This window comes from Schistocerca cancellata, chromosome 7 (assembly GCF_023864275.1).
Source record: "Schistocerca cancellata isolate TAMUIC-IGC-003103 chromosome 7, iqSchCanc2.1, whole genome shotgun sequence".
In the NCBI taxonomy this organism is placed as follows: domain Eukaryota; kingdom Metazoa; phylum Arthropoda; class Insecta; order Orthoptera; family Acrididae; genus Schistocerca; species Schistocerca cancellata.
In genome coordinates, this window is record NC_064632.1 from 88,747,514 (window position 1) to 88,764,105 (window position 16,592).

A 16,592-nucleotide genomic window follows, 5' to 3' on the forward strand; every position below is an offset into this window, starting at 1 on the left:
GCAAGGAGATCGAAGATCGTCACAGAATGCCACAAATTCCTAAAGAGGCAAGGGGAAAGGAAGAGAGTAAACCTGCTGTGGATCCCTGATCACTCAGTTATTACTAGTAAAGAACGAGCAGACAGGTTAGCCAGGACTACGGCAAAGACCCAGTTTGTTGGACCATAAACCTGTCCTAATTATCACTAAGGTGACGGCATGATAAAATCTAAACTAAGCACCTACATCAGATCGCAGCACCTACAAGTTCGGACTAAGAAGAACATGGAAGCTAATGATGCCAAAATCATGTTTAAAGAGGAGCTTTGCAATCGTTGTAAACAAATACGGTTTAAATTCTTGATAAGTTTAAGAGAAACTGGATGTCAAGGCCTGTAGTTTTTACCATTATTTTGAAATTTAGTAACTCAAAAACTTTAATAGATATTGGAATAAAACTTTAATCAAGTAATTAGTTGTGACCTCTTTGCGAAAAAAATTAAAAGTGTGGATGTTTATTTTTATCTTACGCACTGAATTACGTGTAGTTTTTATTTTAGGTACAAGTACCTCCACACTATTGAAAATAAAAGGTCAAAACAGAGTTTATTCTTTTAATTATTAACTTTCTGAAACAGTAAACTTGGAATATTCACCAATTTGTTGATTTGTGATTTTGAAAAAATGTTTTTAGAAGTTAATTTTTCTTCCTCGTAATTTAAGAATATATGACACGCTCCAGCGTAAAATATTTAACACATTGGTTAATAATGTTGTTCACTGTGAAGGCCAGCACTATAATATTATTCATGAAAAATTTTGTTCTTGCAGCTTGAATACTGGATGAGATATGGGACTAAAAATTTTCATGTCAATTTCTTCTCAGTGATAACTAACGTCTAATCAGCTTGTTGATTCTGAGGGTCTTTTCATCTTCTTTAGTTTTTTCTCTTTCCTTTGTTATTCTGGCCTCCTTTTCTATGCTTTCAGCAGCTCTTTCAGCTTCAGCAGCTCTTTCAGCTTCAGCAGCTTTTTCAGCTTCAGCAGCTTGATGCCTGTTTATTTGTAGCAGTCCACTTTTCATGCTGTCCACAATTTTGATGCCTGTCTGTCAACCACAAAGTGTTTCCTTTTGGGTAGAGGCCATGCTGTGATGCTCATCAGTGGATATCCTGTGAAACAGAGTTGCCTAAATTGGCTTTCTCATCTCACTGACAGTTTACTGTTTCTCCTGATTGCTAGACCATAATAATATGCGAGGTCTTCTATTTCTGATTTGATGAGTCTGCCTTGTCTACCAATTTCTTTGCCAAGAAAGAGTTTTTTTTCCCTGACATGTCTTTGCAGAGTTTGTTCCCTAGTCTCTTCTGTAAATATGCTAGATATTCCATTTTAATGTCCTTTTTCACCATATGGTTTAGCAGTCACTATATTATTGAAGCATTTAGAATCACCATCACCAAGGTAGTGAATGTATTGCACACCACGTCTAGCCACTGACATACCACCACTGAAACTGTCAGAGTTTTTGTCACATTTACGTTTATTTACATTATTGGTACAATCTCGGCAGTGTTTTGTCGACAGTCACAGTCCATTACCTTGCCTGTATCTACAAAGATAACTGAGACAACTCAATTCCGCTATGTACGGTCACTCTTCTTCCAGCAGTCGTCCAATGCGGCAACAACGTTAGTAGATTGATAAATATCTTAGTTTATTTCGCTGCCCTCTGCACAGATGCTTCACTGACTTCTGTTAGGGCACTGTGCAAACATTTATAACACCTCTGAAATGTGGCAGCTAGCAGTGAGAGATCCATCATAGCACAGAACATCTGGGCTGCTTTCCTTCCGTTCCCAATACACGTCGTGGCATAAGAAAGACGAATATTCACTTCACTCTATTTTGTGAATGCTACAGAAGATGTCAGGTTACATTTAGTTATTTTATTCACTTGACGTATCACTAAAATTTTGCTTGATAGGCTTCTTCTCTTCCTTACGTCCTCACTAAACGTAATGGAGTATTCACTATTACAGTATTTACATTTAGCAACAGACAAAAGCAATTTTGAAAGCTTACAATTACTGATTATTTTCGCTATTTACAACACCAACATCTTGTTCATTTTCCGTAAGGTGTTCCAACTTGCATTTTGGAGAACTGCCAGGCGAACTTCCGGGCCTAACCTTACTTCGACGTGGCGTAACAATTTCTTCATTTCTACCATTTCCAGCAACAAGCTTGTGTTCATTACCATAACATTTACGACAGCAGTTAAATTTCTATGTTTTTGGCATTTTACAATGTAAAAAAGATGTTGAATTATGCAGTCAAAACAAGTTTACAGCACGGATCCATGAAAAAACATAAGCAATCTCATGTAATGTAATTGTATCAACAGAAATATCTACTGCAACAAATCTCTGCTGATAGTATAGTTGATATGTTCAAGGATGTTACAGAAACGAGTTGGTATGGAAATATCAGAGCGAAAATTAAATAACGTCACATCGTAAGCAAAGTTTTGTGTTTGAGAATACGGTAACAGGCATTCACGCGACGCATCTGCTTTAGAAACTAATCAAAACACGAAAATGACGAGGCAGTATACATAAAGTATAAAGTTTCAGAAACAGAAGGAATCACAGAATTTTATTAAGGAAAAAAAATGTTTCCATTTTTTGGGCCCTCATGAGGTTCTGATCGCCGTAGTGACTAGTCCTGGGAACTTCAAGGAATATCTACACATGACGACGATAGAGATAGAAACCTGTATCAGTAGGCTATATGGTGTAGGATATGTCGCTGCACCAAATAACACAAAACATTTGGGTCACTAATTCATTAACTGATTGTTTCTTACAAAGGGTTCCCGCCTCCCCCCGATCCACGGTACAACTTCCTTCTGCTATTATTTTCTACACATTTTTGCCAATTTTATAATTTTGTAAGTAGTATTAATAAACATGAATTGTTATTGAAAAAATCTTGCTTGTAGCAACTAAATTGATGAAAAATACTGTACACAATAAATTGAAATCTATAATGGTAGTAAATAAGTTAGTAACTATATAAAGTTTCTAGAAAGTAGAAAAAACAATAAAATCTGTAACTTATTACTTTTGGCAGCTAATATCCATCTGTTTTAGTATAACGTACAATAACAAACAAATTTTATTTGTTCAGTATGAGTTATCAATTGGAAGTAAAAGGAAAAGGATTAAAATAAAGAACTGACCAAATATGCGTTTCTATAAAATGTGTTTTCATTGCAATATTACTTTCCATTTCCTTACTTTGTGTGACAAACTCTTTAATCATGTCACTTATCTACAGTGCCGTATTCTATCGACAACTGCTAAATTTAACATTCTCCTTCCATCCATGTTTGACCTCAAGTAGCGACGGTGTCTGAAATAATAAGAAATGAATAGTATGTTAATCACCATTCTTCAAAGAGAAAACTTCGTGGTTTCCTCAGGAACAGAACTCACTCGAAAGGCATCGGCAACAAAATTTTCATTCGACCTTTTCCTGAGCGTTGATCGGTTGTTTTGGAACTTTAACGAATCGCGTTAACGTAGAGACGCGAAAGAGCCTCACGGTTTGTCATGGCTGTGTGTACTCGGCGTGAGTGTGCCACGGAAATTATCAACATGGAAGATCTGACAAGACAGACGTCGTGCGATGCAGAGAGCCTTACTCGATGCAGAACGAGTGAAAGAACTTTCTTCCTGCAACAAGCGTGTTGCACGATGAGCACAATTTTAAAATTTTAGAAGTTCTGGCCCGTACAGATCTGTACAGACATCGATCTTTCACGTGCTGCACAGACGAGTGGAAAGGGAAAGAAAGAAACTAATACGTGTGCACTATGCACCCTCCGCCAAAGACAGTACTTCGAAACTAGTTGATTATATATGTAAATTTAGGCAACGGCCTTGCCGCATTGGATACACCGGTTCCCGTCAGATCACCGAAGTTAAGCGCTGTCGAGCGTGGCCGGCACTTGGATGGGTGACCATCCGGGCCGCCATGCGCCGTTTCCATTTTCCGGGGTGCACTCAGCCTCGTGATGCCAACTGAGGAGCTACTCGACCGAATAGTAGCGGCTCCGGTCAAAGAAAACCATGATAACGACTGGGAGCGCGGTGTGCTGACCACTCGCCCCTCCTATCCGCATCCTCAGCTGAGGATGACACGGCGGTCGGATGGTCACGATGGGCCACTTGTGGCCTGAAGACGGAGTGCCAGCTATAGATGTAAATTTACACTATCTGATCAAAAGCATCCGTATACCCACATGTAATACGGATGGTATGAGAGGCGGACCCCTCCCCTGTATAAAAGGATGGAGGGAGGGAGAATTGTGTTGTCAGCAGAGAAGCAACAACACCACAAGGGAGGGAGGGAGGGAGGGGGTATTGTGTTGTCAGCAGAGAAGCAACATCACCACAAAGGAGGGAGGGAGGGGTATTGTGTTGCCTGCAGGGAAGCAACATCACCACAAAGGCTCGGTCAGAGCAGCGCAGCTCAGTGAGTTCGAACGTGGACTAGATACCGGGTGTCACCAGAGCAACAAATCCATCAGGGACATCTCAGCCCTTTTAAAGCTGCCCATGGCAACTGTTGGTGGTGTCATTCTGAAGTGGGAGCGTGGTTGAACAACCAGAGCTAAACCAAAAGCGGTCAGACCTCGAGTACCGATGGACAGGGACCGTCGAACAAGAAAGTGGAGGGTAGTTGTAAAATATCGCATGAAATTAGCAGGAGGAATCACTTGCGAGTTTCAAAGTGCTGCCAGAAATGTAGCTTCCTCAGTGATTATGCGTAGGGAGCTAAACAGATGGGGCAGGATGGTCGAGCAGCTCCTCACAAGCCACGCATTTCTGTATCAATGCTAAACGACGCTCGAGGTGGTGTAACGAGTGGCGGCAGATGACAAGAAGCGAGGGATTTGGAGTAATGAATTACGCTTTTCCCTGTGGCAATCGGATGGATTTGGTAAGTACCTGAAGAGCGTTACTTGCCATCATGTGTAGCGCCAACATTGAAGTACGTGGGAGGTGGGGTTGACGGTATGGAGGTGCTTCTCGTGGTTAGATTCTTAGCCCCTTGTTGCGCTTAATAAAACGCATGGAAGGGCACGAATACATCTTAACAGCATTGTGTACCGCTTATAGTAGAGGAACAGTTCGGAGGCGATGATTGAGTGTATATGCAGCACAATGCACCCTGCGGTTTACGGACAATAGTGTTCCTGAAATGGGCTAGCTTATTCCGAGCCCGAACTATAGCGTCTGTCACCATCATCCTCTCTTGTTTCGGTTCTTGAGGATAAATGGACTGCCATTCGTGCATAGACATTCAGACACCTCATTTAAAGAGACCCCATAAAGCCAAAGGGTAGTCACACGCCAGATAAATGATTTCCAATGGGTGTTCGGATACTTTATGCGAGACAGTGTACATCTATATCTACATCTACATCTACATCCATACTCCGCAAGCCACCTGACGGTGTGTGGCGGAGGGTACCTTGAGTACCTCTATCGGTTCTCCCTTCTATTCCAGTCTCGTATTGTTCGTGGAAAGAAGGATTGTCGGTATGCCTCTGTGTGGGCTCTAATCTCTCTGATTTTATCCTCATGGTCTCTTCGCGAGATATACGTAGGAGGGAGCAATATACTGCTTGACTCTTCGGTGAAGGTATGTTCTCGAAACTCTGACAAAAGCCCGTACCGAGCTACTGAGCGTCTCTCCTGCAGAGTCTTCCACTGGAGTTTATCTATCATCTCCGTAACGCTTTCGCGATTACTAAATGATCCTGTAACGAAGCGCGCTGCTCTCCGTTGGATCTTCTCTATATCTTCTATCAACCCTATCTGGTACGGATCCCACACTGCTGAGCAGTATTCAAGCAGTGGGCGAACAAGCGTACTGTAACCTACTTCCTTTGTTTTCGGATTGCATTTCCTTAGGATTCTTCCAATGAATCTCAGTCTGGCATCTGCTTTACCGACGATCAACATTATATGATAATTCCATTTTAAATCACTCCTAATACGTACTCCCACATAATTTATGGTATTAACTGCTTCCAGTTGCTGACCTGCTATTTTGTAGCTAAATGATAAAGGATCTATCTTTCTGTGTATTCGCAGCACATTACACTTGTCTACATTGAGATTCAATTGCCATTCCCTGCACCATGTGTCAATTCGCTGCAGATCCTCCTGCATTTCAGTACAATTTTTCATTGTTACAACCTCTAGATACACCACAGCATCATCTTCAAAAAGCCTCAGTGAACTTTCGATGTCATCCACAAGGTCATTTATGTATATTGTGAATAGCAACGGTCCTATGACACTCCCCTGCGGCACACCTGAAATCACTCTTACTTCGGAAGACTTCTCTCCATTGAGAATGACATGTTGCGTCCTGTTATCTAGGAACTCCTCAATCCAATCACACGATCGGTCTGAGAGTCCAATGCTCTTACTTTGTTCATTAAACGACTGTCGGGAACTGTACCGAACGCCTTGCGGAAGTCAAGAAACACGGCATCTACCTGTGAACCCGTGTCTATGGCCCTCTGAGTCTCGTGGACGAATAGCGCGAGCTGGGTTTCACATGACCGTCTTTTTCGAAACCCATGCTGATTCCTACAGAGTAGATTTCTAGTCTCCAGAAAAGTCATTATACTCGAACACAACGCAGGTACTACTTTAACAGTCCAGTCGGACTGGCAAGTAAGAGCCTCCTCACCACATTCAAAGGGACAACGCCAGTGTGAGACTCCTCCAGGGCTCTTTTCCTTATCACTCCCGGCCAGTACGCTGTACCTCACCTCAGAGTAGCAGACGCAGTCAACAAGACCTTTCCAGAACGTTTCGGTTGCCAATGATGCCACCGGGTGTGGCGATAAACGAGATAGAGGCTTGCATTGGAAGTTCAAGTCACTGCGACCATGTTACGTAGAGGGAGACAGCTGTGAGCACACAGATGTGAGAAGGACAAATAGAACATACTCAGATCCCTGACTCAGCGTTAGAGCTCTCAGGAACAGGTATTCCAATGAGGGTGAAAAATTTGCACACTTACAGCATGGATGCTTCATGCAAATAGCTTTTGTTTTTTCAAGTCCCTCAACAAACTAATCGCAACAGCTTCAATGGAAGCGCCAAAGAAATTGGTATAGGCATTCCTTTTCAAATACAGAAATATGTGAAAGGCAGAATACGGAGCTGCGGTCAGCAACGCCAATACAGGTTGGTCCATTGATCGTGACCGGGCCAAATATCTCACGAAATAAGCGTCAAACGAAAAAACTACAAAGAACGAAACTTGTTTAGCTTTCAGGGGGAAACCAGATGGCGCTAAGGATGGCCCGCTAGATTGAGCTGCCATGGGTCAAACGGATATCAACTGCGTTTTTTAAAAATAGGAACCCCCATTTCTTATTACACATTCGTGTAGTACGTAAGGAAATATGAATGTTTTAGTTGGACCACTTCTTTCGCTTTGTGATAGATATCGCTGTAATAGTCACAAACATATGGCTCATAATTTTAGACGAACAGTTGGTAACAGGTAGGTTTTTTAAATTCAAATACAGAACGTAGGTACGTTTGAACATTTTCTTTGGGTTCTTCCAATCTCATACATGTACCTTTGTGAACTTATCATCTTTCAGAACGCATGCTGTTACAGCGTCATTCACTGTAAATACCACATTAATGCAATAAATGCTCAAAATGATGTCCGTCAAACTCAATGCATTTGGCAATACGTGTAACGACATTCCTCTCAACGGCGAGTAGTTCGCCTTTCGTAATGTTCACACATGCAGTGACAATGCGCTGCTGCATTTTGTCAGGCGTTGTCGGTGGATCACGATAGCAAATATCCTTCAACTTTCCCACACAAGGAAATCCGGGGACGTCAGATCCGGTGAACGTGCGATACCGACCAATCCACCTGTCATGAAATATGCTATTCAATACCGCTTCAACCGTACGCGAGTTCTGTGCCGGACATCCATCATGTTGGAAGTACATCGCCATTCTGTCATGCAGTGAAACATCTTGTAGTTAACATCGGTAGAACATTGCGTAGCAAATCAGCATACATTGCACCATTTAGATTGCCATCGATCACATGGGGGCCAATTATCCTTCCTCCCATAATGCCGCACCATACTTTTCAACCCGCCAAGGTCGCTAATGTTCCACTTGTCGCAGCCATCGTGGATTTTCCGTTGCGCAATAGTGCATATTATGCCGGTTTACATTACCGCTGTTGGTGAATGACGCTTCGTTGTTAAATAGAACGCGTACAAAAGATCTATCATCGTCCCGTAAATTTTCTTGTGCCCAGTGGCAGAACTGTACACGAAGTTCAAAGTCGTCGCCATGCAATTCCTGGTGCATAGAAATATGGCACGGGTGCAATCGATGTTTATGTAGCATTCTCAACACCGACGTTTTTCAGATTCCCGATTCTCACGCAATTTGTCTTCTACTGATGTGCGGATTAGCCGCGACAGCAGCTACAACACCTACTTGGGCATCATCATTTGTTGCAGGTTGTGGTTGGCGTTTCACATGTGGCTGAACTCTTCCTGTTTCCTTAAATAACGTAACTATCCGGCGAACGGTCCGGACACTTGGATGATGTCGTCTAAGATACCGAGCAGTATACACAGCACACGCCCGTTGGGCATTTCGATCACAATAGCCACACATCAACACGATATCGACCATTTCCGCAATTGGTAAACGGTCCATTTTAACACGAGTAATGTATCACGAAACAAATACCGTCCGCACTGACGTAATGTTACGTGATACCACGTACTTACACGTTTGTGACTATTACAGCGCCATCTATCACAAAGCGAAAAAAGTGGTCCAACTAAAACATTCATATTTCTTTACGTACTATAGGAATATGTAATAAAAAATGGGGCTTCCTATTTAAAAAAAAACGCAGTTGATATCCGTTTGACCTATCGCAGCGCCATCTAGCGGGCCAAACATAGCGCCGCGCCATCTGGTTTCCCCCTTCGAGTTAGACGAGTTTCGTTCTTTGTAATTTTTTCGTTTGGTGCTTATTTCGTGAGATATTTGGCCCAGTCACTATCAATGGACCACCTTGTATAAGAGAACAAGTGTCTGAGGCAGTTGTTAGATCGGCTACTGCTGCTGCAATGGCAGGTTATCAAGATTTAAGTGAGTTTGAACGTGGTGCTATATTCGGCGCATAGGCAATAGGACACAGCATCTCCGAGGTAGCGATAAAATGGGCATTTTTCCTTACGACCTTTTCACGAGTGTACCGTGAATATCAGGAATCCGGTAAAACATCAAATTTCCGACATCGCTGCGGCCTGAAAAGGATCCTGCCAGACCGGAACCAACGACAACTGAAAAGTATCGTTCTATGTGACAGAAGTGCAACAATTCCTCAACGAAACATCATCGATGTGGGCTTTCGGAGCCGAGGGCCCACTCGCGTGCCATTGATGACTGACCGACACACAGCTTCACGCTTCGCCTGGGCCCGTCAACACCGATGTTGGACTGTTGATGATTGGAAACATGTTGCTTGGGTGGACCAGTCTCGACTCATATTGTGCCGAGACGTTGCGCGTGAACGGATATGGAGACAACCTCATGAATCCAAGGACCCTCCATGTCAGCAGGGAACTGTTCAAGCTGCTGGAGGCTCTGTACTGGTGTGGGACATGTGCAGTTGGAGTGGTATGGGACCCCTGATACGGCTGGATACGACTCTGACAGGTGACACGTACTTAAGCATCCTGTCTGATTACATGCATCTATTCATGTCCGTTCTTCACTCCGACGGATTCTGGCAATTCCAGCAGGGTAATGCGACACCCCACACATCCAGAGTTGCTACAGAGTGGCTCCAGCAACACTCTTCCGAGTTTAAACGCTCTCGCCGGCGACCAAACTCCCCAGACATGAACATTATTGAGCATATCTGGGACGCCTTGCAACGTGGTGTTCAGAAGAGATCTCCACCCATCGTACTCTTACAGATTTATGGACAGCCCTGTAGGATTCATGGTGTCACTTCCCTCCAGCACTACCTCAGACATAAGTGAGTCCATGTCTTGTCATGTTGCGGCACTTCTGCGTGCTCGCGGGGGCCGTACACGATGTTAGGCAGATGTACCAGTTCCTTTGGCTCTTCAGTGTATTATAAAAATGAGTTTGTTGCAGCCATTAACACATATATATATTGGCACACGTTGATGAGGAGAATTAAAGAGAAATCTTGGTTAATAGGAGTACTGAGGCAGACAACACTGCCAGCTATCATTAGGGTCTTTAGCACCATTAAATGAATACAATTACGCATTAGACAGAATTAACTTCACAAACAAAATAGGGTATGGGGGGGAGGCGATAAGAGTAATTTCAACTTTCATCAACTTTTTCTGGAGAATTGTTAGCTAAATTTTCGTTTTAGTCATGTAGTATTACTTCTACGGGTATACCTTTCCTATTGATGAAAGACGGTTGTACAAGATTGTCAAATATTAATGTTATGCCATTATTCGATGTACCTTCACGATTGGACAGAAGTGAATGTCAATGGTGCAATCCAGATAGTGGTCAGGGCTATTTGAATAAGGTAAATTATGTGCAGATACAAAAATTACACGGAAGGTTAGCTAAAAATATGCTAATTTCTATTTAATACTCTTTACCTACAACAATACAATAATAATTACAACACTAATTTGACATTAATGAAAAGTACCCTATGTGAAATGTTTCTGGTCTCGTAAATCGCATGCAGCGTCCACAGAAAACTGCTTTCGACCTCTCGCACCGTCACTGTATTCATGAAACCAAACGGTACGCTATTGGCATTGTATCCATCCACGTTTTTCTGCATCTGTAAAACGTGACCATTTCCCCTTGCAGAGTCCACATTTCCGTTCCATCGCCTCATCTTCAGAATCATTTAGGGGTACAAGTCCGTCGACACTACAATCTGAAATGATATCTAAAACTTTCCTTTTAATTTGGTTAGCTGTCTTCTTGAACAGGCCAACATTAGGTCGCTTATTGGTACCGGCACATCTTTTTCAAACACCATTAAGTTCAGAAGAACCAGAAGGCCATACTCCTCCTCTGCCCTCACTACAGCAATGTTCTCTGGAGATGTTGTGTGACGAGCGCTTGGTGCACCTCTGGAGGTTTTTCTTTCAGGTTGTTTCTGTGGAGTAGGAAGGATATCCCGAGTCGAATGTTCTGGGGTAGGTGTTGAACTACCGATTGTTACACCATTTTCTGTGGTAATTTCCGTGTTTGCTCTTAGGGTTTCAAAAGGAGCAAACAGACAATACTCAATCCTATCTAGATTAAATGGGTAGACCCCGTACAGGAACATTCACTTACAGCTAAGTGGACTGACGCAGTTGACAACCATGATTCGCGGAATATCCCAATGAAATGAAATTTGCCCATCTTCATGTTGTGATTTCTTTGCTGCAATTTGTAATATGTTTCGAGGATCTTGAAAATACATCTGACCAAGAGCTGTAGCACATGGTTAGTGTGGCAGTTAACGGAACATTTCGATCTCATTCTCCTGGCAGAATTCCAGTGATGATAGTGAAGAATGTGGCAGATGCCCATCCTAAATAAGAAGTACTCTTCCTGGAACTCTGTTTTCTTGAAAAAGTTTGGGCCATTTCAAAAATATTGCCTCATTTATCCATCCACTTTCGCTCATGCATGAAATGGACCCATTGGGCAAGGTAACTATCAGCTCTGACCCGTGCCTTTGGCCCTTGAAGATAACAAGTGGTAGTAAATATGCACCTGCTGCATTGCAACAAGCAATAACTGCAACGTTGGCACCTCTTTCACCGCTGGTTAAAGAAAGCACCTATTTTTTCCTTTCTCCTCATTGCCTTTCCGTGGTGTATTGTTGTGTGGTTGATTGGGTTATTTGGCGGAGGAGACGAAACAAAGAGGTCATCGATCCCATCGGATTAGGGAAGGATGGGGAAGGAAGTCAGCCCTGCCCTTTCAAAGGAATCATCCCGTCATTTGCCTGAAGCGATTTAGGCAAATCACGAAAAATCTAAATCAGGATGGCCGGAGGAGGCTTGGAACCGTCGTCCTCCCGAATGCGACTCCAGTGTGCAAACCACTACGCCACCTTGCTCGGTGGCAAACCTGCTTCATCCATGTTATATATGTGAGTTGCTTGGTAACGCTGGGAGAGATTTATAAGCAGCTCATTTAAAAGTTCGAAGTGCTGTTTCACAGTCCCCGCGCTTAGTGCCACTGCTCATGTTATCGAGAGACACACTCGTTTTCTCGATGAAAGATTGTTTCATTCCCAGACTGTAAAATACCAGTCCTTTCCTGCTATGTTTTCCCAGGACTGTTTGATGTTGTTCTTGACAGCTAATTTGGAGGCTGCAATACGAACATCTTTCGTGTCAGTCCAAATCTTCTTTTTCCCAAATATACTCGTATCATTCTGTTGGCAAAAGAGGTTTCCAAATTTTTAGAAAATATATTTTAATATCCAGCAGGTTTACCACGTGCTTATTCTTTTTGTGAAAGGTCGGTACAAACTCGTAAATGGCACTCCGTAAGTTTTACTGGCTTCTAATAGTGATGTCGATTTCATCGCTTCTTCAGCTGTCTCCTTCATCGACCCCTCGTCCTATTCCAATCTGCCTCCTTTCCTTTTACAGGTCCTCACTATCTGAAGAAGATGAAAGAATAATCACAACAGTCTTACCCAAAAGAAAACATTTTTAAACGCACTTAAGTTGATATTGAATCAGTTTTCGACTATCTATTCGTAAAGTTCCGTTCATAGTTATTCATTTAGCCCCAAGGTACATTTAAACGTCGTTGTGAAGTAATTACCCAACGTACTGATAGATGGCAACACCAGTTACCAGTCTGGCGTAGGCCTCAACTTACGCTACGGTCGCAGGTTCGAATCCTGCCTCGGGCATGGGTGTGTGTGATGTCCTTAGGTTAGTTAGGTTTAAGTAGTTCTAAGTTCTAGGGGACTGATGCCCTCAGAAGTTAAGTCCCATAGGGCTCAGAGCCATTTGAACCAACCTCAACTTATTTCACGGCTTTCATTTTTTGCAAACTACAGGAAGTCCGTAGCGAATACTATGCCACTTTTACAAACCGTGCAATGACCAGTGGCGAGCCATTTAACTTCTGCACCTTAAATAAACCTTGGATACATTTCTGGAGTCAGAAAACTAAATAGACACGGTCGCTGGACAGGGAACAACAATCACTCACATAATGGCGTTCCCTCTTTGCTGTTTTCATGGGACATGCGCAGAAGCTTACATTTATTCAAATAGTCCCTCTTAAACGAGTTCCATCTTCTTGTCACAGGGCCAGCACTCAGCATTATGCTATAAATAGTGGTATAACTTCCAGAAAACCATCTGAAGATGAACCTGAAAAGTTTTGAAAACCGGTTCATGGAATAATATATAACTATTCAAAAAATGACTGGTTGCAGTTTTATGTATTTACATATAGCCCCTCTATTTAACTAGCCCCGCTTTATCCTACCAGCTGTTATACTTTAACTAGTAGAATCCCACTCTATTTAAAACAAGCTTGTATAAAACTATAAAATTTCGAAAGAAAAGCGATAAAAAGCTTGCACCAATCTACACATCAAAATTAAATTGTCTGTAGTAATTATAAATCTATCATTCCCATCACTCTGCTAGCAGCTGACGCAGCCGCTTTTATAATGGCTGCTTGTGACTTCATTGACACTGTAGCAAACAAGCCGAAGTTGGAATTACACAATGTCTTTTGAAACAAATCATCACTTCTAAATTGTCAAATGAGGCTATAGGCCTATTTTAAGTCAAGATTCAGACCATCGAAATAAAATTTGGGGACTGTCGCGGATTGCTGGTTCTCTTTTCATCAAAATCATGTTTATAATATATTGATTGAGCAGTGCTGACATGGAAAAAGAAGAGCTAAAATCATGCAAAACGAAAATCGCTACAAGAATGCGAGAAGAAAAGTAGAACAAACTGTCGTTAGTAGTACTTCAGAGTGCAGCGTTGATAATACCCGAATCTAAATGTGTGACCTGCAAATCAAACGCAACGTAATTTCAAAATACCGATAAATTTCAATCGATGTGTGAATTAATATGAACTAAAGTCCACCTGCTTAGCTGGGTGGTAACGTGCTTGCCTCCCTTGCAAGCGGGCCTCAGTTCGATTCCCGGCTGGTTTGGATATTTTCTCCGCTCGTGGACTGGGTGTTGTGTTGTCCTCATCATCATTTCATCCTCATCACCGGCGCTCAAGTCGCCCAATGTGGCGTCGAATGAAATAAAACTTGCACTTGGTGACAGAACTTCCCCGATTGGAGCCTTCCGCCCAACGATGCCATACGCTCATTTCATTTCCATATCAACTAAAACATGTTTTAGATGAAATAAGTTATCTGAATCGATATCTCTCAGTTATGGTAAGCCATCAGTACACCTCGGTTGTTCGAAAACCCTTCTTGAAGCAACATTCAAAAAATAAGTTAAGCAGTGCACTTCTAGTGCTGGGTTTACTTCACTGACGCTGCCTCCAAAAAACATACTATATCGATAATTAAATGGACGCCCTAGCTGCAAGCAGGCGTTGATATACTTCATTGGGGACATGTTGAAAAGTATGTCAACGCCTGCTTGCAGCTAGGGTGTCCATTTAATTATCATTTCATTTCTAGCAAAGCTGCATGGTCATCCACGGTAACTGTTCTTTCGGGAACAGGTACTACCGTCATATATACATACTATATCGTTGCCTTTAGAAGATAGTTCTAATTTCCATTAAATATCAATAAAATGAAGCAATTCTATGTTGTTGGCGAAACTGTCTTATGTTATATCAGAACCAATTTTTATTTTGTGAAAATTAATATGTTATGATAGGGAATAAGGTTGTATCGATATCTTAGAGTCTTTATAACAGGCTACGGTGTATTCACGTTCCATGGACAGTACGTATAATCTGTACTTCAAGGAGCGCTGGTCGTGAGACTGGAACGGAACGCACGTCAAAGTGGCCGAATGTTGCAGCTTCCTGTACAGACGTCTTCCGCGTTTCAGTCTCGCACGTTATCGATGTAAGCTGCAAGTACGAACGCTGTACGTGACATCTCAATACACGATCGCCAACGTCGGTTCAAGGCAGTTACATTGGCGACGCAGTAGGAAAATCACGCATTTGCTTTCGCGGGAGAGAACCCGGTGGCTGATTCTCTGCGGGGATTGGCTCCGGGGAGTCGTGGGTACGAGCCGATAACTGCCGAGAAGATATGGGACGATAAATGTCGAGGAGATACGGGCGCGCATTTGCGAGGCGCCGGTAGCTGCTGCCCTCCATTACAGATACAGCTGTGTGTGTGTGTGTGTGTGTGTGTGTGTGTGTGTGTGTGTGTATCGTTACGGTGGAGTACCGACACAGTCATGACGGAATATTACACGGCCTCGCCAGAGGTCATCCGCGCTTCCGTTCCCGGAAGTACCCGCTAGGGGATTCGCCATTGTCCACTCTCCACGCCACTGCTGGCGCTATGGACGTTACGACACACACACACACACACACACACACACACACACACACGAACGAGCACGCACGCACATAGTATAGACCAGAAATCAGAAACGGAGCGAGTATGAGCATGATGTTGCACGTTACATACTTTATAAATCAAGGCGTCCACGTCACACATTGCTATACCGGCTTCCTTCGTTCCCGCTACAGTTCCGCAAAATGACGAGATTGAGGACCGTGGCGTTGTAGTCGTCGCATATTTGTCGACTCGTTGTCTCTTACTGAAGCGTGCCGAAGTGAGCGGCTGATAGTGGTTTACTGTTAGTACAGAACATCAGCACACGCTCTTGTTGCTGTTGGCAGCAGTGACAAGGCGAAGGGACAGACCATTGGGATCAGACGGCTTGTAACGAAGTTTTTTGTTGTGGGATTGTGCAGGGAATAAGAAGAAAATTAATAGATGCAAAGTACACAATTGCCGATGTGTTCCATTAAAGGAGGAGTGATATCTGGAATAAGTTTCACGCTATAGTCGACGCTTCAGACGAAAAACATACAAATTCCATCCAGTGTAAACGAAATGGTTGTATTCCTGATTATTTCATCTCCACCATGAGAAAATACATGTGTTGCGTCAAACGAAAACAGGGCGCAGATCAAAGTCACTGTTATATGCCTGCAAACCAAAAGTGCGCTATTTGTATATTCTTTGATCATAGTAACTTGAGTTTATGAGGTAACAGAGAGTAATGTAGCTTATCATTCATCACTGTAACTTTGTAAGTAGATTGTTTAGGTTTTTATGTTGGTAACGCCACGTAGCGCTCTGTATGGAAATCACTGGCTGTGCTGTGTGCAGTCTGTGGCTGGTTTGCATTGTTGTTTGCTATTGTAGTGTTGGGCAGTTGGATGTGAACGGCACGTAGCGTTGCGCAGTTGGAGGTGAGCCGCCAGTAGTGGTGGATGTGGGGAGAGAGATGGCAGA

At 42.8% G+C, this 16,592-nt stretch overlaps 1 long non-coding RNA gene and 1 pseudogene across 1 annotated transcript in view; one reads left to right on the plus strand and one right to left on the minus strand.

The window, feature by feature from the left end:
- LOC126092397 (uncharacterized) overlaps positions 1 to 16,592 on the minus strand; it is an 848,619-nt gene that overhangs the window by 414,170 nt on the left and 417,857 nt on the right. The window lies entirely within an intron of this gene.
- LOC126093835 (5S ribosomal RNA) lies at positions 3,917 to 4,034 on the plus strand (annotated as a pseudogene).